Source organism: Thermobia domestica, chromosome 13 (assembly GCF_964235325.1).
Source record: "Thermobia domestica chromosome 13, izTheDome1.hap1.1, whole genome shotgun sequence".
Taxonomy (NCBI): Eukaryota; Metazoa; Arthropoda; class Insecta; order Zygentoma; family Lepismatidae; genus Thermobia; species Thermobia domestica.
Genome location: NC_137466.1, coordinates 212,102,734 through 212,124,067, shown reverse-complemented (window position 1 = coordinate 212,124,067; position 21,334 = coordinate 212,102,734).

Here is a 21,334-nt window from a genome sequence, read left to right as displayed (position 1 = left end):
TACTTAACGCGTTGAAACGTGCATCCACTCATTTTCTCATATAAACTTCCAAGCTGAATATCTCGAACAGTTCTCAACGTACAGGAGTTTAATACCTGTTGTAATCAGCATGAATTGGTCCTTCAAATGACATGCTTATTTCTCTGCAGGCGAGTGCTTTCTCCCGAACTTCCCTTGTCAGCTGTCTTCAGACCATAATATCCATTGAATAATATAATAAAACAATTAATATAAACAATGAAATGTGCAAATTGTACATATAACAGAAAAGACAATCCCTTTATAAACATCCAAGTGTATGTCGTTCCACTTAGTGAGCAAGATTGTAAATTAAAGGATGCCACATAGATTTGCTGTGATGATTACTAAATTAATCCCTAATTAATCCCTACTAAATTAATCAATAATCATAAATTTAGTATGAGGAATTAATTCCTCTCTTTCCAAATACAGTTCCCCCCAGGTTCGTGGCAGTCAGCACGCCGTCGTGGCAGTCAGCACCTTCATATTTGCAATCAGCGACAGTCGTGGCAGTCAGCACCAATAATTGGCTGTGGCAGTCAACACCTGTGGCAATCAGCACCTATCCCCAGTGGCGGCGGTTGGACGTTAAAAGTGGGGGGGGGCAAGACATGATCTGAATATTTGATATCAATGGTAGTTTTCCTGATTGCTTATAACACTTTGTTTAACGAAAAGTTGTATAACTATTAAGATACTGTCTTTTTCAGTTAAAATACCGTATATCTTGTTTCATATTTTATTAAGTAAATTGACAAGAGCAACTCAAGTAGATACTAGCCATTTGTATTCTTAAACAACTAAGGTGTAAGAAGTAGTTTGATTCCTTGCTCATGAATATCTGTCTGGAAAATTGTGTGATCAGATTAGGGGCCTATTTAATAACAAATTTGCAAAACAAATAAACAGAAAGGATAATATTAATCAAATAATCATAGTAATGAATAATGAGGCTTCTTTTGCAAAATTTATATTGAAACTGGAAATTAATGAACAACTTATATTTTTAATTCCACGCATGCTATTTTATGTGTTATTACTCTTAGAATGACAGTGAATACTACAAGCATATGCTACGACATTTAAAGAAATACTTTTGCAGCTTCCCGAAACATGTTCGCTGCCATTAAGTACAGTTTTCACTTTCTTGGAATATATCAAAACTCAGCAATACTCAGGAGTCACTCCACATTTCAGTTATACAAAACAATCCTGAAACCTAGAATTATGCTGAATTTACTAAATTTAATTGTATATACAAAACTGTATATGTACACCCCTAAACTCCTATATTACACTGCAAAATTAATATTCATTACTGAGCTCCTTCGTGGCTAAGCGGTTAGCGTACACGCCTTTGACGTGGGAGACTCGGGCTCGATTCCCGGGGAGAGCTCACGTGGTTCGGACTCCACGTTGTTCATTAAGTCCACGTCTCATATAACTTCGCTGCTGAACAGGATGTTAAACTGAAAAAAATCAAATCAAAATATTCCTTATTATTAGAAAGAAGAAAATACATTTTAGGAACTGTTGATTTTTGTGCAATTAAAGAATAACTTGTGAAGGACCTCTTTTCTTGCGAAATGTTATCTCAATTAATTCCAGAGCAGCTGACTAACATATCGAGCCCTTGCAAGAAGAAATGAAAGTACGCTCGAATCGTGGCGCTCCAATAGATTAATTTTTGGGCCATTTTTAGTGGCAGTTCAAACCCATTCCTGTAGCTTTCTTAATTCCACGGGAAGACAGCCAATGCGTACTCATGGAACGACAAATATTTTGTAGCACCTTTTTATTCTATGAACCAATAATACATACAAAACTTTATATTTCCAAATGGAACTATATATATTAATGGGTAATTTCAAAAAAGTGGAGGGGGGGGCAACTGCCCCCCTTTGCCCCCCCTAATCGCCGCCCATGACTGCATCGATATGATATGTTGCAATAGGCTCTAATATTAGGCCTACCTGTTCTTTATTTGGTTCCTTACAATAATAAAATACTTGAAACAAATATGGTAACATAGATACCTAATGTGGGTACAAATGTACCCCAGTGTAGTTTTAACCACATACGTAAGCTGTAAGCAGAACACCCTACAACATGTGTTATTGAGGAACAAATAAGTTTCTTTACAGTCCGGCCCACTATGCAAAGAACGCTAGTCAACCTCGGGTGTCTGTGACATAAAATATACAATAAAAAAAATAGCATGGGGTACATTTGTACCTCCCTTGGGTATCCGAAGGTTAACGTGGGATCCGAACCACATGAGCTTCCACCGGGAATCGACTTCGGGTCTTCCATGGCAAAGGCGGTACGTTAACCGCTTAGCCACGAGAAGCTCAATGTGAGCAACTGAAAGTACCGCGAGACAGGGCACCCACATGTTATTGTCCACAACAAATTTACTTGCCGGGGGATCGAAGCAGGGTCTCCTCGCAAGCTTTTTTACTAAATCACCGTGCCCCTTAAGATTGCGCAGAGATACGCGTACAGTGGCGGGTTTTGAAGGAAGTCACATCAGTAAAAAATGTAAATGTTACATCTACAAGCTAAGGATAGAAGTGTTATTAAACCACAGAGTTTAATATTTCATAATTGAATTTCAAAACATTCGAGACCGAATTACAGTGGAATTTAGTAGTATTTTGATACAAATCACATTCCTCAGTTTTAAAAGAAGTGAACGACTGGTTTCCTATGTATTGAGCTATTTTTCTGTAGTACGAATTCTTTCAGTGTTCCTTTGAGGAGAAAAAAGACATTTTATAGAAACAAAAGTTTCTTGTCTGTAGATACAAATCAAGAAAATGGTATACTTAAAAAAAAAAAAACTAGGAATCTGCTTGTTTAAAGACTTAAAACGTTGGTTTGGAATGAGAATCCAAAATGATTGAAGAAGATTCAGTTCTTTGGTTTGATTGAATTCCATCTACGAGTAGAGGTCTGCACGGTCTCGGGCCTACAAAACATATATCACTTCGTGCCCGGGCCGTGAATTTTTAAATATACAACCATATTTCTCGGGTCTTTTCGGGCCTAACATTGTAAATATACTGTACAACGGTACATATTGCACTATTTTTTCTAGAGAACTTTTAAAGCACAACTGCAAAATTTAACCTCTAATTGCTGTAAATAAAAATGCAATTTTGCATTAATTATTAAATTTCTGTAAATCGGGCTTATTTCGGGCTCATTTGATTATCGTACGAGCTAAATGCTAAAACATATTTCGGACTCGGATCGGGCCTCACATTGTAAAATCCCGGAAGGTGCATACTTTTAGTGCTGGGTGCAAACTTCACTATCGCAGTGGAATGTCAGCAAAAATATATTTTGCTATGATATTGTTGAACGCTAATAAGAAACACAGGAAAGCCCCAAATATGCAAATGATCGTTAAGTTGAAGAATTAACGGTGTCAAATGTGGGGTGATCAGAGTGGCCTTTCTAGGTATTGTCAACTTAAAATATGTCCTAAAATGAGAAGCTATCAGTGAAAATAGCAACACTTTCCGAAAATTTCTGCTGTCATGTTTCCGTTTGGGTTTAAAACAAAGGGAAGTTTTGCAAAATCGATAGCTTAAGTCAATTTTCTAAACGGACGGATTCACCGAGAACAGACACTTAGTATTTCCAGGTCATTTCCTCATTCACACCACAAATCACAAATGCCTAAAGGCATTTTAAAAATTCCGATTCAATTCAAATGTACTGGTAGTTATTGGTGCACCCCCTCAGAAAATCCTGGATCCGACCCTGTATATATATATGAGAACAGTATATATATCAGCCATCCCATTCATAACGGAGGTTACACTTTTACTACTGCAAAGTGATATAAAGCAGATAAAACTTGTGCTAGGGCAAACAATAAATGCCCATGGCATCATTTATACTATAAAGGTACATGTGGAAATATCACATCGTTGTGGAGAAATAAACGTTATTTGTTGTGTAACGGAGGTTTCATTTTTTGGGGAACAGGTTTAACTCTTCGTATTTTTCCAATCAGAATTAGCACCGAAACTATTGCTGTTCGATTTTTCTGTTTATTAAAAGATAAAACTATGAAGATAAAAGATAAAAGTATGAACTGAAAGAACAGTTGTGAGGAGAAAAAATAACATTTGAATTATTTCTGATATGTTCGTTGTGTAACGGAGGTTACACATGTTTGTAACGGAGGTTACAAATAATTTGAGAACAGTGACTGAGGTACTATATCGAAATATAAATCGGTTCATGTTATTACAATAATTATTTACATCATACATACAACTGTAGGCAGTCTATAAACTTATCATGAATGTTCGTCTTATAAGTCTACTAATACCAAACAAGACAAAGACTTACAAGACGAGATGTAATATCTCTGTAATCAAGTCATGGGTGTAGGGAAAAGAGTGCATTACATAGCAGAAATAAGACAACCAGTCTATTGATAACTGATACCAAGCTCGGGATTTCCACTCAAGAGCAATACAAGATATTGTGCACTGAAGTTGGAAAGTACTAACAACTATAGAACGTAAGATACAAATAACTTCACGTTACGGAAAGAGACAAATAAAACTGTTACTTTCGTAAAATAACTAAGATAAATATATATACTCCATCAAGTTTTAAAGTTTGTTTCTAGAAGATCGGGTACTTTGTCTGATTTTAATCAAATATTAACTTTTCATATACATGAACTGGACGCGAAAATTTGTACAGTATCCTGTTACGTACGTATTATCGTCAGATTTGCAGGAGGTAAAATTTTGTCTATTTGCTCGTAGCTAACATACTTTTCAGTATATTCATCAAACTAAAACAATGTACCGTCACTTTCACACAATTTTAGAAATGCCACCCGAACTTCATCGTCTTCACATCCTGTCTGACAGATGCCTGCATACATACAGTATAAGCAACTTTACTTGTAGCGCCACACTTGAAATCAATCTGAACATAAGTTCCTGTTTTAATATCATGTACTGAGAGTTCCAATTCCGATACAGGGTTTTCAACTGATTTCCCAGAAACGTCAGAATAGCTCGTATGCTAGACAATGTGGCACTATCATCATCATCATCGGTGTATACATCAGTATACTTTAAACGCCTTTGAGATTATGTTTGTATGGCTGGTTGCTGAGTTGACCAGGAAGAAACGTGTATTTTGATTAAGTTCGACGTTGCGGTAAGAGCAACTAAAATATTATTTTCGTCCATTTTCTCAAAGTGATGGAAGTTCCGTACTCCAATTATATCAGTAGCTAACATTCAGTGTTTGTTCAGGAAGAGGCGAGCCGTTTCTTCAACATCAGCTTGAGATACAAGAAGCACATTGACAGTTTTAGACAAATTGACTGCATATTTATAGAATTCTTGTGCAGACTTAATTTGTGTAGGACTAGCTCAGGAGATTAATGCTCCCGGAAGTAGGAACGACAAACACAGTTCTGATTGGTTGGCGTTATCCATTTCTTGTCACGTTGCATCAAATGTTTGTTGTTGTCGGTCTTCGTGGCCGAGTGGGCTAGTGCTATATGTTAGTAGTAAAAATTTCTTTTGGCGTGAGTTCAAACCCGGCCCGAGGAAAGTTTTTTTAACATTTTTATAACACTTTTTAAATTAAAATAATACGAAAATAATACTCAAAAGTGATTTACTTACATTTGTGCAGATAAGTAGTAGTAGTAGTAGTAGTAGGAACGGGTTAGAAGCCCCGCAGGGCTCGTTTTGTTCCCCTTGTACTCCATGATATAAATTTTGTGACCCAACTTAAAACAACTGGCTAGGATAGCGCGTAAAACAGCTGGCTAGAGTAGCGCGCGAAAAAACGTACTTCGGGGAGCATTACTCTCCCGAGCGGGTCGTATTTGTGTGGCTTTATTATTACGTTCTGAAGGTTTTGTGTAAATAAGAAATCTATTGTTTCGATTGTACATGAATTTACATAATTCTTTTGTGTAACGGAGGTTGTATCGTGTCAGTGTCAATTCAAGACATGTAATCTCCGTTACACTTTTTAAAAAGGAAATATATTTATAAACCAGTTTTTGTAGATGAGGCATTGTAGTTATGTCTTCATTATTACTTTCTGCAGATTTGGTGTAAATAACACCTATGTTCCATTTTACATGAATTCATCAATATTTGTTGTAACGGATGTTACATCGTGTTGTTACTCATCAAAACCTGTATAAGTTTAACACAATACCTACCTTGACAATATTTATTGCTTCGTTGGAAAAAACAAGTGTGCTTCTTTCGGTTCTCCCATTCGTCCATTAAATTGATACAAGCGAGCCAAATTTATCATGTTTGAAGGAAACTTTGAAAATGCGCGAAGTTTCATTTAATGATACAAATATATAACAAATAGGTACAGTCAGCGACAGTAGAAACTGGAGGTTGGATACATAAGAAATTATAGCTTTTTCCAGTATCAGAATAGTTTCACTCGATGTCTGATAGTTGGACAACCAACATGACAGCAAACACGTGCCCGAAAACATAACATGCCAGGATATTCCTCCATTTGGAGGAAAAAGTATTACTATCTGAGAGCATCACTTAGAGAAACAACCACGAGATAAATCTGCAGAAAATCCATTCACTTTAAGATCAAAGAGATAGGAATTAATGCAAAGGAAACGAAAAGAATAATACGCATCATGCAGAGACCGAAAAAGTATGGAAAGCTAAACAAAATGAGAAAAGAAGGAAAGAGGGAAAGGAAAGAGCAAAAGACATGGGAATAAATTAAATTTTAACATTTAAGGATAAACAGTGTCCGTCTTTCCTCCTGTCCCCTGTATCCGTCCTGGTTTTTCTCCCTTCATAGGATAAATCTCATTCAGCATCAAATGCGAACATCATTTATAGTGTTTAAATCTTTGAAAAAAAGTAACTCAGTCCACGCAGAGACTCGAACCCCGGACCCTTAGCATAACAGTCAGACGCTGTAACCACTTACCTACACACGCTCTACCAAATGTGTTTATAAACCAGCCATTACCGGCGCTATCAAACGTCTTAAACCAGCCATTGTCGGGAGTTACCCCACTTACACTTGAAGTTTCAATTTTATTTACGGCCTTTAGCTATCTACGGCAACAGACCCCATGTTTTCATTAAAAGCATTTGTTCTGTAGATTAAAATCAAGAATAACTTAATCTATACTCTTACTTACTGTTGTCAATATATATATATATATATATATATATATATATATATATATATATATATATATATATATATATATACAGAGAGAGAGAGAGAGAGAATTGTAGGTATATAAAAATCGGATTAATGGGGGTTAAAAGAGTGATTTCGTAACTGCGAAATGGGTGATCGCATCACTACTGACATCTGGTAGCGGTGTTACGTAATACACCCATTAGAAATAACGCTTCGAAACGACAAGTTGCATGTTGTGCCGTGGATAAGTCGGTAAGGGGTCTGCTTATTGAGTAGGCAACTCGAGTTCGAGTCTTGAGTACACCAATACTTTTTCCTTCAAAATACATTTCTATATTTTTTATATATGTTATTAATAATTGCTTTCCTGCATTTTTTGTAAATTATCTTAAATTAGTGAAGGTTCAGTAAAATCAAGAAGGTTAAAATACATATATATGATTGTTTTATCCGTATGTACAGTCCAGAGATGGAGCGGGTCGGGGGGCCGCGGGTCAACAGAACGTGACCCACTGCAACCCCCCACTCTGACTTAATAACGTATTACGACCCACAGACTCATTCTGCTCAGTGCATTGTAGACAGCTTCTGAACATTGGTGAATTTGTCTTCTTTCAAGGCATCCTTTTTCTTTTCATTTGTTTCTATTGACAAAAGAACTTCAGGCAATTTTAGATATTGATATTTGCAACTGTAATAATAGCAATAGGACTTATTTGAGACGCAGCCTGTGATTTCTTAGAGGAGCTAACTACTGGGAAAAATGTTTCAATCATGTGTAATATATGAATTATTATATAAAAAATTGAATGTAACTATGTGTGCATGATCATCATATCCAAATTGCAAAGTCAAATGAAATGATTTTTGGTATATACTTAGGCCTCAATCTCAACTAGGAAGTTATCATAAATTCGGTATCGATTTCATTATATTACATATTCTAAGAGGGTCCGAATTTTTGCGAAAAATTTAGTATCTCACAAGCCGTTCAAGTTGGAGAGCTGATATTCAGTATAGTAATTCTTTATCTAATATAAATAAAACAAAGAGTTTGTTTGTGTGTTTGTCTGTCTGTCTGTCCGTGTGCGGCCTGGGAACCAGACGAGTGGACCGAGAGGAACCAAAATTTGGTCAGGGGTACCTAGACCAGGCCCCAGATCAAGACGAAGTCGCTTTTTTAAATTTCGAACCAGGGGGTCTCAGGGGGCTTTTACCGGAACCGGCTTGGGAACCAGACAAATAGACCGAGAGTTACCAAATTTTAGTCACAAATACCTTGGTTCACGCTCCAGATCAGAGTTAAACGTTTTTCTCAAAATTCGAACCAGGGGGTCTCAGGGGGGCGTTTATCGGGACATGTAAAAGTAGTAGAAAATTTCCGATATTAGTGTTGAATTAATAGTTCTCGCGGTCGCTGAAATCAATGGTGAAACTCTGATCACATTAACTTCCAAATTCACCTTATTCGAGCCGGGAGTCAGCGGGGAGGGGGGGATACCGAAAAATTTAAAAGTAATCTAAAATGACCGATATTAGTGTCCTATCCATAGTTTTCGCGGTCATTGAGATCAATGGTGACACTTCCATTAGCGAAGATTTGCAAATTCAGCTACAATTGTATGAAAGCCGGGAGTCAGCGGGGAATACTGAGAAATGTAAAAATAATCCAAAATGACCGATTTTAGCGTCAGGTTCATAATTTTCGCAGTCGGTGAGATCAATGCTGACACTTTCATTAGCGATGATTTGCAAATTCAACTACCATTGTATGCGGGCCGGGAGTCAGCGGGGAGGGAGGGAACACGAAATGCCGAGACATGTAAAAATAATCCAAAATGACCGATATTAGAGTCGAATCCATAGTTTTCGCGGCCGCTGAGATCAATGGTGACACTTCCATTAGCGATGATTTGCAAATTCAGCTATATATGTATGCGGGCCGGAAGTCAGAGGGGGAATACTCAGGCATGTAAAAATAATCCAGAATGACCGATATTAGCGTCAATTCCATAATTTTCGCAGTCGGTGAGATCAATGGTGAGACTTTCATTAGCGATGACCTGCAAATTCAGCTACAATTGTATGCGGCCGGGAGTCAGCGGGGAGGGGGGATACCGAGACATTTTAAAGTAATCCAAAATGATCGATATTAGTGTCACATCCAAAGTTTTCGCGGTCGCCGAAATGAATAGTAATACTTCCACAAGCGTTGACTTCCAAGTACTGGCCCCATGCGAAGAACGGGTATATTCAGCTGGTATATATATATATATATATACTTCTTTAGTTCTTTAATACCAATTATGTATGTACTTTGCCAGTACATGTCCCATAGCGTTAGTTTTTGTTGGAATATTTTATTCCCCCCACTCAGAGTATGTTAACAAAATTGTAGTCGTAATTATTCGTACTAACAAGAAGTAACTATAAAGTTATGTAGCTTCCTGTGTATTTATATAAAGTTATAAAGTTATCCTTTATATATAACCTTATATATAAATAGAAACCTTATATATAAAGTTTTCTCTTCTGGGGGGGGCGAACGCCCCGATCCCTCCTGGATCCGCCCCTGATTCTACCTAGGTATTTGTTAAGGAAACCTTTCAAACAGTGATGATTTCAGGGCATTACCTGTTCGAGAATTTGAGACCTTGTCGACATAAATTTCCCCCTTCGTGGCCATATTTTCGATTATGCTCAAAGTGGACTAATAATGTTTTATTAGTTTTCTCTCATTCATATCTTGACCATTACCCGGGGAGAATCTTCTGAAATTATCAATGCTTATAATTAGTTTTTTATTACAAATCAAAGGATAATAATGAAATATTGAACATACTTAATATTTTGTTTTCAGCTTTGGATTTTAGATCTGCAATTCATATAATGTTCCTTTCTAATCGAATTTGAGAGAAAAGTAGTTGTCAAAGATTTATTCAAAGAAATGTTCTCAGTCCTCTGATGAAAATATGAACACACTTTTAAGAAAGAATAAAAAAACAAATTGAATAATACCTACAGGGTTTGAACACATACACTTATGATTGATAGACTATTCACCCAAACCGCTCCACCAGTTCGTACGTTTTCACTGAGCTTCTTTAGACTTTTGTGTAAAGTAGTTTCCTGCTCCACATTTTTTTTTTGTTTTTTTTTTGTTTTTGTTTATTTCGATACGACTATAAGTTTGTGGTGAATATTTGGGCGTTACAGGTGTTGCAATGCATAAAAATCTTTTTCGTATAAACTACATTCAATTTTACGTCCTAATAACTTATATACAACAGGTTGAATCTGTGAAATGATTGGGGTTGGAGTGATCGTAAATGTTTTCATAGTTAGGAGCCTGGATATGAAAACCCGCTTAACGTGGGGATTTACTTTTGTGAATTTTTGTACATTTATTTATACACATCTATGGAAAATTTGATTTCTATAGTTATTTCAGGATTCTAGTTATTTATATGTTTGTTTATGAATGTATTTAGTACTTGGACTTTTAAGACTATAGATTACGTTTTGACGTTTAGACTTGGGACTTCTTGTTTGTATTTAGGTAGTTTATTTTGGGAATTTTTAGTTTTGGGGATTTTTATTTTGTAGTTAGAATATTATTATTACTTGGGTATAGATAATTAAATTATTAATTTTTGTTTTGACAGATGACTATTGTACTTTTACATTCATAATTAGGAAAAATATACGTTGCATTTGTTTGTAAATATACTGCTGGATGTATGTAACGATTTCATTGAAGTTAAAAAGGTGAGGAAATTGGCAGTCAATTTAAAGTATAAATAGCACTACTCATGTGATAGTGGATAGAATTGGAACTCGTGCGCTAGGCTGTGATTTGTCCGTAGCCGTCCGTATGTTCATAATTACGACTACGATAGAGAAGTGGACAGTCAAATTCTCAAGGTTCAGTATCTGACCCTGGGTCTTCATTTTAGTTTTCTACAAGTTATACATAGTCAGAAGTGAAAACATGGAAATGTATACAAATTCATGAGTATTATTTATCAAATATCGACGAAATGTTTTCTGTAACAATTTCATTCCGAAACTGGAAGAGAAACGTGAAAGGCAAGAATCTGTATGTTATTACGGGAAGTTAAGTTTTGTATGAAATTTTGTGATAACAACGCTCAAGTTATTGCTATATGGATAGTAGAGTTATATAGCAATTTCTTCCAATATCTCAAGATTTATTCTATATTCTGTGATTGATCCAAAAATATGTTGAAGTTTATTAGTGGCAAATGCTATTCTGCTTTTCATGAATTTTGTGAATACGGCTATAGTGTATGTATTAGTCAAATTCTTGTGAGTATTGAGTATAAATGAATTGTGTTTAAAGTTGTTTCGAAGGTTCCTTATTAGCTTGTTTTGGAACAAAACCATATATTTATTGTATAAATTGTAATATTCGCTATGAAAGATGTATTGATATGCGAAAAATATTGGTAAATGTTAACTTTCCTAATTGAATACTCTTTTATCTCAAAGTTATCCTATTAAGTTGATTGAAGATTATTGAAGTTTATCAAATAAAATAACTTTAATAGAATATTGAATATATTTGTGCTGATAATCAATGAATACACAATTATTAATTTTTTATATTTGTTGTAGGATCTATTTTGGAGTGATCAAATTGTTTATAAAATTATTTAAGTCAAATTTTATGTCCTGTTTCCTTAATGAAATTTACATATTATATCCGACGAACTTTATGTATTATTTCATTGCATAATTCAAATAGCCTATTGAGCGATTTACTCAGTTGATAGTATTAATGCTTCTGTTTCAGCTTATTTATTACACACACACACACACACACATATATATATATATATATATATATATATATATATATGTTGGGAGCAATGTTCGAAAACGGCCATTGGCCGAAGAAAGTGATCAATTCTAAGTTTGGACAGATGCAATTATCCAAAGTACGAAGAAGTCTATCATTTCGGGGTTTGGTCGCTTAATAGTATCCAAAGCTAGGTTTGGATAATTACAGTTCATCCAAAGCTCAATTTAGTTATTTCCAGTTGTTCTTGCGAGATGTCATTGCAATTTTTTATTCGTGGCGCATGCGCATTCGGAGAATATAGGGAGGGTAAAGCAGAAGTCAGTCTTCAGTCAGGCGGTAGCTTTATGTGTTAACGTGTATGCTTTCTTTGCCACTCACAATTGTTTATTCGTTGAAGTGAAATTGAAGACCGTGCACAACAATGAGTATGGTTGCAGCAGAAGACTTCAAAGCAAAACTAGACGACTACGTTCGAGCTAGTACAGCAGATAATACGTTCTTGTTATCTCCAGAGAAGTACAATGAATTGCTGTTGGAGTTGAAGGCTTCGCAAGAGAAAAAGAAAAGAGGTGAGTCACTGACGTCACTGGACTATCGTCGCCTGAAGAGATATGATGTTTTAAGTATTGGTGGGGTTGAGAAACTTATCGAAAAACGTAAAGATGGTGATAGTGTTATTAGGTATTTCTGTCACACCGGAGAATTATACAGTGTCATTCATAAAGCTCACATTGACACTGGCCACAAACGTTTGAGATGCTTGGACAAAGAACTTAAGCTAAAGTACTGTAATGTAACACGAGAGATCATCAATATTTATCTCAAATTGTGTGGGCAGTGTCAGTTGAAAAAGAAGCAAAAGTGCAAAGGACTGACTGTTAAACCTATTCTCAGTAATCTGCTTAATTCTAGGGGTCAGGTTGATCTTATCGACATGCAGAGTGAACCGGACAAAGGATACAAGTTCATATTAAATTATCAGGATCATCTCACAAAGTTTCTGTTTTTGCGCCCATTAAAGACAAAAAGAGCATCAGAAGTTGCTTATCATCTGATGGATATATTTTGCATTATTGGTGCACCTTGTATTCTTCAAAGTGATAACGGACGTGAGTTCGCAGCTGAAGTTACAAGTGAGCTGGCCTCAGTGTTTGGGTCGAAAATAGTGCACGGCAAGCCGCGCCACTCTCAGTCTCAAGGAAGTGTTGAGAGAGCGAACCAAGATGTTCGAGACATTCTTATTACATGGATGGCAGAAAATAGCTGTTCGTCTTGGGCTGAGGGTCTTCGTTTTGTCCAGATGAAGAAAAACAGGTCCTTCCATAGGGGCATTAACCGGAGCCCCTACGAGGCTTTGTTTGGCGTTCCCATGAGAAATAGACTTTCGGATTCATCTCTTCCATGTGATTTATTACGAGACTTGACCAATGAGGAAGATCTACAAGAAATATTGGCTCGTGATCCACATTGTGACACCATGCAGGAAGGGGAAGGCTCAGGACAGGATGTACAGAATTCATTGACTCGTGATCCACACTGTGACACCATGCAGGAAGAGGAAGGTTCAGGACAGGATGTACAGAATTTATTGACTCGTGATCCACACTGTGACACCATGCAGGAAGAGGAAGGCTCAGGACAGGATGTACAGTATTCATTGACTCGTGATGTACAAGAAGACACTTCAGGACAGGACGCACAGCATTCATTCGTTCGTGATTCCCTTAATAATCTTCGGCAGGAAAGAGAGACTTTTCCAGAATTTCCAGCTTCTTTAGAGACCATCAACACTGCAATTGTGGAAGCAAATGAATCTCCATGTCCGTGCGCAAATCAACAAAAAAGATGCAACATCTGCACAAGAAGTGAGAGTATACGAGAGGCACGTGAGGGATCCAAAATACATTTAAAGCGACAAGCAAATGAAATGTTAATGGCGTCAAGTAAAAAATTCCCTCGTGCAGACGTAGGACAAACTGTTCTAATCAAAATCCCAGAATTGGACAGAGGCAGAGCTGCTCCGAGGAACGTCATGGCTGTGGTTATGGGGAGAAACGATAACGATCTCTACCAGTTGGGGACTTCTTCGGGAATTATTAGAAAGCTGTACGCGCGCAATGAGTTCCAGTTCGCAGATGAACAGTTTCTTCAGATCAGTGATGTTCCGCAGAGAGACATTTCACTTAGAAGTGTAGCTGAAGCAGAAACACACTCCAGGCAGGGGTTTATTAAGTGCGGCTGCAGGAACTTCTGTTTGAACAAAAAATGTAATTGTGTAAAGAAGGGTGTAAAGTGTAACTCAAAGTGTCATTCCTCAAGTGCGTGTAGGAACAAGTAACTGGACAGTTGACCTATTACAATGTACTTGAAGAGCCTGTATATGTGGCGAATCTGCATTTCAGTTATTCCATTTTATAACTGTAAGTTCATTATATTTTTTCGCACTTACAGCTTAAAATTTTCAGCACACGTTTTTCAAATTCTTCACTGTTTCATTGTGTTAATAACTGAACTTAAAACATTTAACGCACTTTGCTGTTAATGCTTAATTAATTATTGTACTTATTTTTATATGGTGCATATTTTCTAAAAGTCTTCTAAAAAAGAAAGTAAGCTGAATTAGAAGGAATTAATACGAAGAACTATTTTTATTCATATACGAATTTCATACTTCTTATTTGACAGAATTTTGTGATATACATTTTCATTTCTTAAACATTGAAAAATAAAAATCTTGTAAAATGTGTAAAATGTGAAAAAATTAATAAATTTTTTTCTTATTTTCCTTTCTAAATTGAGCTTTGGATGAACTGTAATTATCCAAACCTAGCTTTGGATACTATTAAGCGACCAAACCCCGAAATGATAGACTTCTTCGTACTTTGGATAATTGCATCTGTCCAAACTTAGAATTGATCACTTTCTTCGGCCAATGGCCGTTTTCGAACATTGCTCCCAACATATATATATATATATATATATATATATATATATATATATATATATATATATATATATATATTTCTTTAGTTATTTAAAACCAATTGTTTATGTACTTCACCAGTACTTGTCCCATAGCGTTAGTTTTTGTGGAAATATTTTATCTTCCACTCAGGCTACGTTACAAATCACAAATTCAGTTTTCCACAAAAACAGTATTGTTTTATTTTAATAATTACGAAAGATGGAAAGATTGGTCATTCATTCTACGTGCACAATTGTGTGGGTCAGGGCTGAATGGGCTATGACTTTTCCTATAGGTGCCGTGAGAATGCTTTCTTCAGGGAAGGTTTTTAAACTAGCTATTTTATAAACTGACAATAGAAATTGAAATAATACATAATCATCTTGTCCATCACAAATAGGGATTTGTTTATATAAATTACTAAAGCTGTCTGAAGCAATGTCTACACTTACTTTATCTAAATTAGTATTAAAAGACATAAATGAATTCTCTACACGTGAATCACCAGACACCAGTCCCGATAAACGCCCCCCTGAGACCCCCTGGTTCGAATTTTGAGAAAAACGTTTAACTCTGATCTGGAGCGTGAACCAAGGTATTTGTGACTAAAATTTGGTAACTCTCGGTCTATTTGTCTGGTTCCCAAGCCGGTTCCGGTAAAAGCCCCCTGAGACCCCCTGGTTCGAAATTTAAAAAAACGACTTCGTCTTGATCTGGGGCCTGGGCTAGGTACCCCTGACCAAAATTTGGTAACTCTCGGTCCACTCGTCTGGTTCCCAGGCCGCACACGGACAGACAGACAGACAAACACACAAACAAACTCTTTGTTTTATTTATATTAGATAAAGAATTACTATACTGAATATCAGCTCTCCAACTTGAACGGCTTGTGAGATACTAAATTTTTCGCAAAAATTCGGACCCTCTTAGAATATGTAATATAATGAAATCGATACCGAATTTATGATAACTTCCTAGTTGAGATTGAGGCCTAAGTATATACCAAAAATCATTTCATTTGACTTTGCAATTTGGATATGATGATCATGCACACATAGTTACATTCAATTTTTTATATAATAATTCATATATTACACATGATTGAAACATTTTTCCCAGTAGTTAGCTCCTCTAAGAAATCACAGGCTGCGTCTCAAATAAGTCCTATTGCTATTATTACAGTTGCAAATATCAATATCTAAAATTGCCTGAAGTTCTTTTGTCAATAGAAACAAATGAAAAGAAAAAGGATGCCTTGAAAGAAGACAAATTCACCAATGTTCAGAAGCTGTCTACAATGCACTGAGCAGAATGAGTCTGTGGGTCGTAATACGTTATTAAGTCAGAGTGGGGGGTTGCAGTGGGTCACGTTCTGTTGACCCGCGGCCCCCCGACCCGCTCCATCTCTGGACTGTACATACGGATAAAACAATCATATATATGTATTTTAACCTTCTTGATTTTACTGAACCTTCACTAATTTAAGATAATTTACAAAAAATGCAGGAAAGCAATTATTAATAACATATATAAAAAATATAGAAATGTATTTTGAAGGAAAAAGTATTGGTGTACTCAAGACTCGAACTCGAGTTGCCTACTCAATAAGCAGACCCCTTACCGACTTATCCACGGCACAACATGCAATTTGTCGTTTCGAAGCGTTATTTCTAATGGGTGTATTACGTAACACCGCTACCAGATGTCAGTAGTGATGCGATCACCCATTTCGCAGTTACGAAATCACTCTTTTAACCCCCATTAATCCGATTTTTATAAACCTACAATTCTCTCTCTCTCTCTCTCTGTACAGAACAAATGCTTTTAATGAAAACATGGGGCCTGTTGCCGTAGATAGCTAAAGGCCGTAAATAAAATTCAAACTTCAAGTGTAAGTGGGGTAACTCCCGACAATGGCTGATTTAAGACGTTTGATAGCGCGGGTAACGGCTGGTTTATAATCACACTTGGTTAGGAATGGGCACGAGCGAGTTCGAGAGAGTTTTTTTTGAAACTTGATTCGACTCGAAACAGACATCTTTTAGCTCGACTCGAAAACTCGACTCGAAAAATTTCTTCCAACTCGACTCGAATTTGGATCGAGTTTCGAGTCGAGTTGAGCCAAGTCGAGCCAAATCTTGTGTGTAGTTTCAAGTTCGTTTTTCACTTATTCTGCATAAACAATATAATTATTATCAATGTTGCTACTTCCACTACAACTTATTATTATTATTATTATTATTATTATTATTATTATTATTATTATTAAATTCTGTAATTAAGCTTGAAAGATAGGCGGTTTGCGTCTGAATACTAAAAACTAGTTGACTGCCGATTTCGGTAGTCGTGAAATCTAGGAAACAAGGACATCGTTCACGAGGTTCTGGGTTTGAGTTCCAGAGGAGCAAGTGTTCGTGCTTGGGCCAAAATTTGTTAAAAGTTATAGCGTACCAGGCAAATATGTTTAAAACTGTTCTGCCTGGGTCTACGGTTGTCAACGACTTGTGCGGCTTGGCTCACAGCTTATTCAATATCGAACCGAACCGAGAAGTAGGGATGCGCACGAGTCGAGACACAATTTGTAAAATTCGAGTCGAATCGAGACTGCTCGTAAAAATCTTGATTCGACTCGAATGTCTCAAAACTCTTCACATATTTTTAAAAATAGTTTTGAAGAAACTAATTACTCAGAAACAGTTATATATATATATATATATATATATATATATATATATATATATATATATATATATATATATATATATATATATATATATATATATATATATTATTATTATTATTATTATACAGGTGCGGATCCAAGGGGAGCTACAGCCCTCTTGACACTCAGGTATACACTGGATAAAATAAGCTTCAATCCTGCTTTACACTGAATAAAGCGGGAAACTGTGATTTAGTCGCTCCCTTGATCATATCCTAGATCCGAGGCTTTAAGGGTTCATAGCTGTAAAACTATGGGATCTATCGTTAGGGATGCGCACGAGACGAGTCGAGACAGAATTTTCCTGACAAATTTCGAGTCGAGACACAGCTCTTGCAATAAAAAAGAATACATTTTTCGAGTCGAGACAGCACATTTTCGAGACGAGAAAGCCTCAAATCTTCTCTCGTGCGCATCCCTACCTATCGTAGTCGGGTTAAGACTTCACTTAGAAACTAATATGTGCGCTATCCAAATATACAATGTTTCAGAATCTAAAGTACACATGCGACAATTTTTAGAGAGGAACTTTGGCTATGTGCATATAATTTGAAGTACTCACCAAATACCTGTATAAAAATTGTTGCAGAAGTATGGCAGAATTCTGAAACATGGATATTTGGATAGCTCACGTACTAGTTCCTAAATAAGGTCTTGACCCTACTACGGTAGGTCGCCTAGTTTTGGAGCTATGGACCTTTAAAGTTCATTTCTTCATATTTTTGGCAGCCTATAACTCCGAAATTAAGCATTTGTGCGCCCAGGTTTGTTATTACCTTTTGTCTTATCTTGGTGTCAGGAACAGTATTTCTTCCAGATATGTTTTTGGGTCACTGCCCCCCTCCCGGAGGTCTGAGAGTGCCCCCCGGAGGAAACCAAAATATTACGTCTATAATACAATAATAAATAGAATAGTACCAGCAGTGCCCCTTCCCCCACCCTGAACATTTTTTTCTGAAAGAACTGGTCAGGAATCTCCTTGCATTTTTTAAATGGAGTATCGCATCGCAGTTTGCAGTGCAAATGGGAATGCAATGCAGTGCAAACATGGAAATGCAACATTGCATTTACATGTTTGCACTGCAAATTGAAAAATGTATTGCAAATTGCGATACATCATTGTGTCTTAAATTACTACGTAAGCTAAAATAAGGAGCAAGTTAAAAATATATTACTATTATTTCAAGAAACTTCCCCCGACTTGAAGGGTCGGTTATTGCAAGAAAAAATGCCTCGACTTTGGATTACAATAGTTTTCCACTTTTGTCTTTCCTTCTCTTTGTCAGTTTATTGTTACTGGGTCATTCTTCAGATCTTCTCAGGTTTTGGGTGATTATCCTTGTTTCTGAGCGTGTAATAATAATAATAAAAAAAAATGTTCCTTGAAGAAAAGGCGCATTGGCATCAGATTGGACCTAGCCGATATATGGTATATATAGCATGATTGTGGCTTGGTTAGTAAAACGCAGAAGTGCGTACAGTAGATCAGTAAAACAGTAACGGTATTCTTCAATGCCAAAAAGACAGTATAGGAAATTACACTCATCTTTGTCTCTCTTTTCTTTTTGCTTTTCATTTGAAGTACTGATATACCTGATACCCATTTACGTTCCTTGTTAAAAACAACATATGTTTTAGCAAGATTTCTTCTTGGGAGACGCCGCGAACCTCAAAAAGCCCCCCTAACAAATGGACTCTGTCTTTCTGTGTGTGTTTGAACCAATGAGTTGTTTTTCCTAAACCTAATTGTTGAATTTGCCGCTGTGGTAAAACTATTTCGCTCAATTTGACAAATAATATAATAAAATATAATACTTATCCAGCAATGAGCGTGGATTGCAAGGAAAAGCAGTGAACCCTAAAGTACCCCTGTAGCAGGGGCGGATCCAGAACGGACTTCTGGGGGTGGGGGTGGATTGTAATACTACTACTTAGCTATTTTTAAGAGCTCCAAATTTTGGGATGGGTTTTATTTACATATAAAATAAGAAAGCTTCCTCTTCCGTGGGAGGGGGGCGATTGCCCCGATCGCTCCCTGGATCCGTGTCTGCCCTATAGCCTCTCCCCGAAATTAAATACATTGATCTATTCTATCCAATTCGAAGTCATTTTCGCTTCCATGTTATTGGTGACGGAGCTCTTGTTCTTTGTATCTCTGTACTCAAGAAAATAATAATAATAATAATAATAATAATAATAATAATAATAATAATAATAATAATAATAATAATAATAATAATAAAGCATCTGAATAATAAAGATATTTTTCACCCTTCTTTAAACTTTCTGTGTATTTCTCTGAATCTGGATATGTTGCTTTATAGTGTATAATGCAAAAAGGCTTTAAACAGCAATCTGGCAAAAAGTATTTGTGTAAAAGACACAAACGTCTTATCAAGATGTTCTACAAACAACTAAACAGCTGACCTTGTTTCTGTTTGCCTTTAAACACAATGTTACGATTTACAAGGCACAGACAAAAGTAGAGAGCAACATGATATTCGCCTAAGGGCAACTTCGTCGCTAAACTGAAGACTAGCACTCTGTCAATATATTGCATAGCTATCAATAAGTCAGACTCACAGGTTCTTTCCAAACGTTTTGTATAACAGGTTAAACAAACTACGTTGTTGTAGGTAAGGGATGAGACTCTGAAAGGCCGATGTGTTGGAGGTCAGAGCCGTAGCTAGAAATTTCGTTGCCCGGGGCAAAGTAGAATTCGGCGTCCCCCGACACTCACCTTACCAAGATTTGACTTTACTTTATGTGCTTTTATTTTTAACATATAAGAGAAACACCTTTTTGTTGTTATGCTACGCTGTTTTTTTTTTTTTTTTTTTTTTTTTTTTTTACCAAGCCGCTTAGACAGCCAAAAGCGATCGTTATGTATTCTTTAACAAATAAGAGTCACTCTCAAGAGGCTTATTTTAGACCTGCTGCTAAACTTGCCAAACTACCTTGTATATAAATCCATTTGGAGAATAATTATGAAAAAAGCATGGAGTCGATTCTCCTACGTCAGGACGACCATGTTAGACATGGAGTTGCTGGACGCGAGTGGTAGCGTTGGAAAGGTCCGGGTCCCCTGAGTCGAGTCGAGTTCTCGAGTCGAGCTAAAAGATGTCTGTTTCGAGTCGAATCAAGTTTCAAAAAAAAAAACTCGCTCGAACTCGCTCGTGCCCATCCCTAACCAGTGCCCCTGAGTGCAGTAGTAATGTCAAAAGTCTGGCCCAGGCCACGAAGCTCAAGGAATGGGGTCTTGACGTCATGGATTCGGGTCCCTTCTATTCACCTATTAAGGGGATCTTCTACCTCTTCGCTTATGTTTCTAAGTTCCCATTTGAAAACATGTAAATTTTAATATGGTAATTTCTAACAAAGTATTGCAGGTAATGACTTGAAATGTTTAATACAAATACACTAGACCCATATAAATCCAACCACGGTTTCCAATTTACGTTACATGCGTTAGATTAATTGCAATATATTCTTCAGTAAGTTTGGCAACAGAGAATAAAAAGTATGCTGCAGAGGGGAGAGGGCTGACCATCTGTTCTAGCTGCTTTTAATGTGATTCTCACTTCTCAGTGGTTAG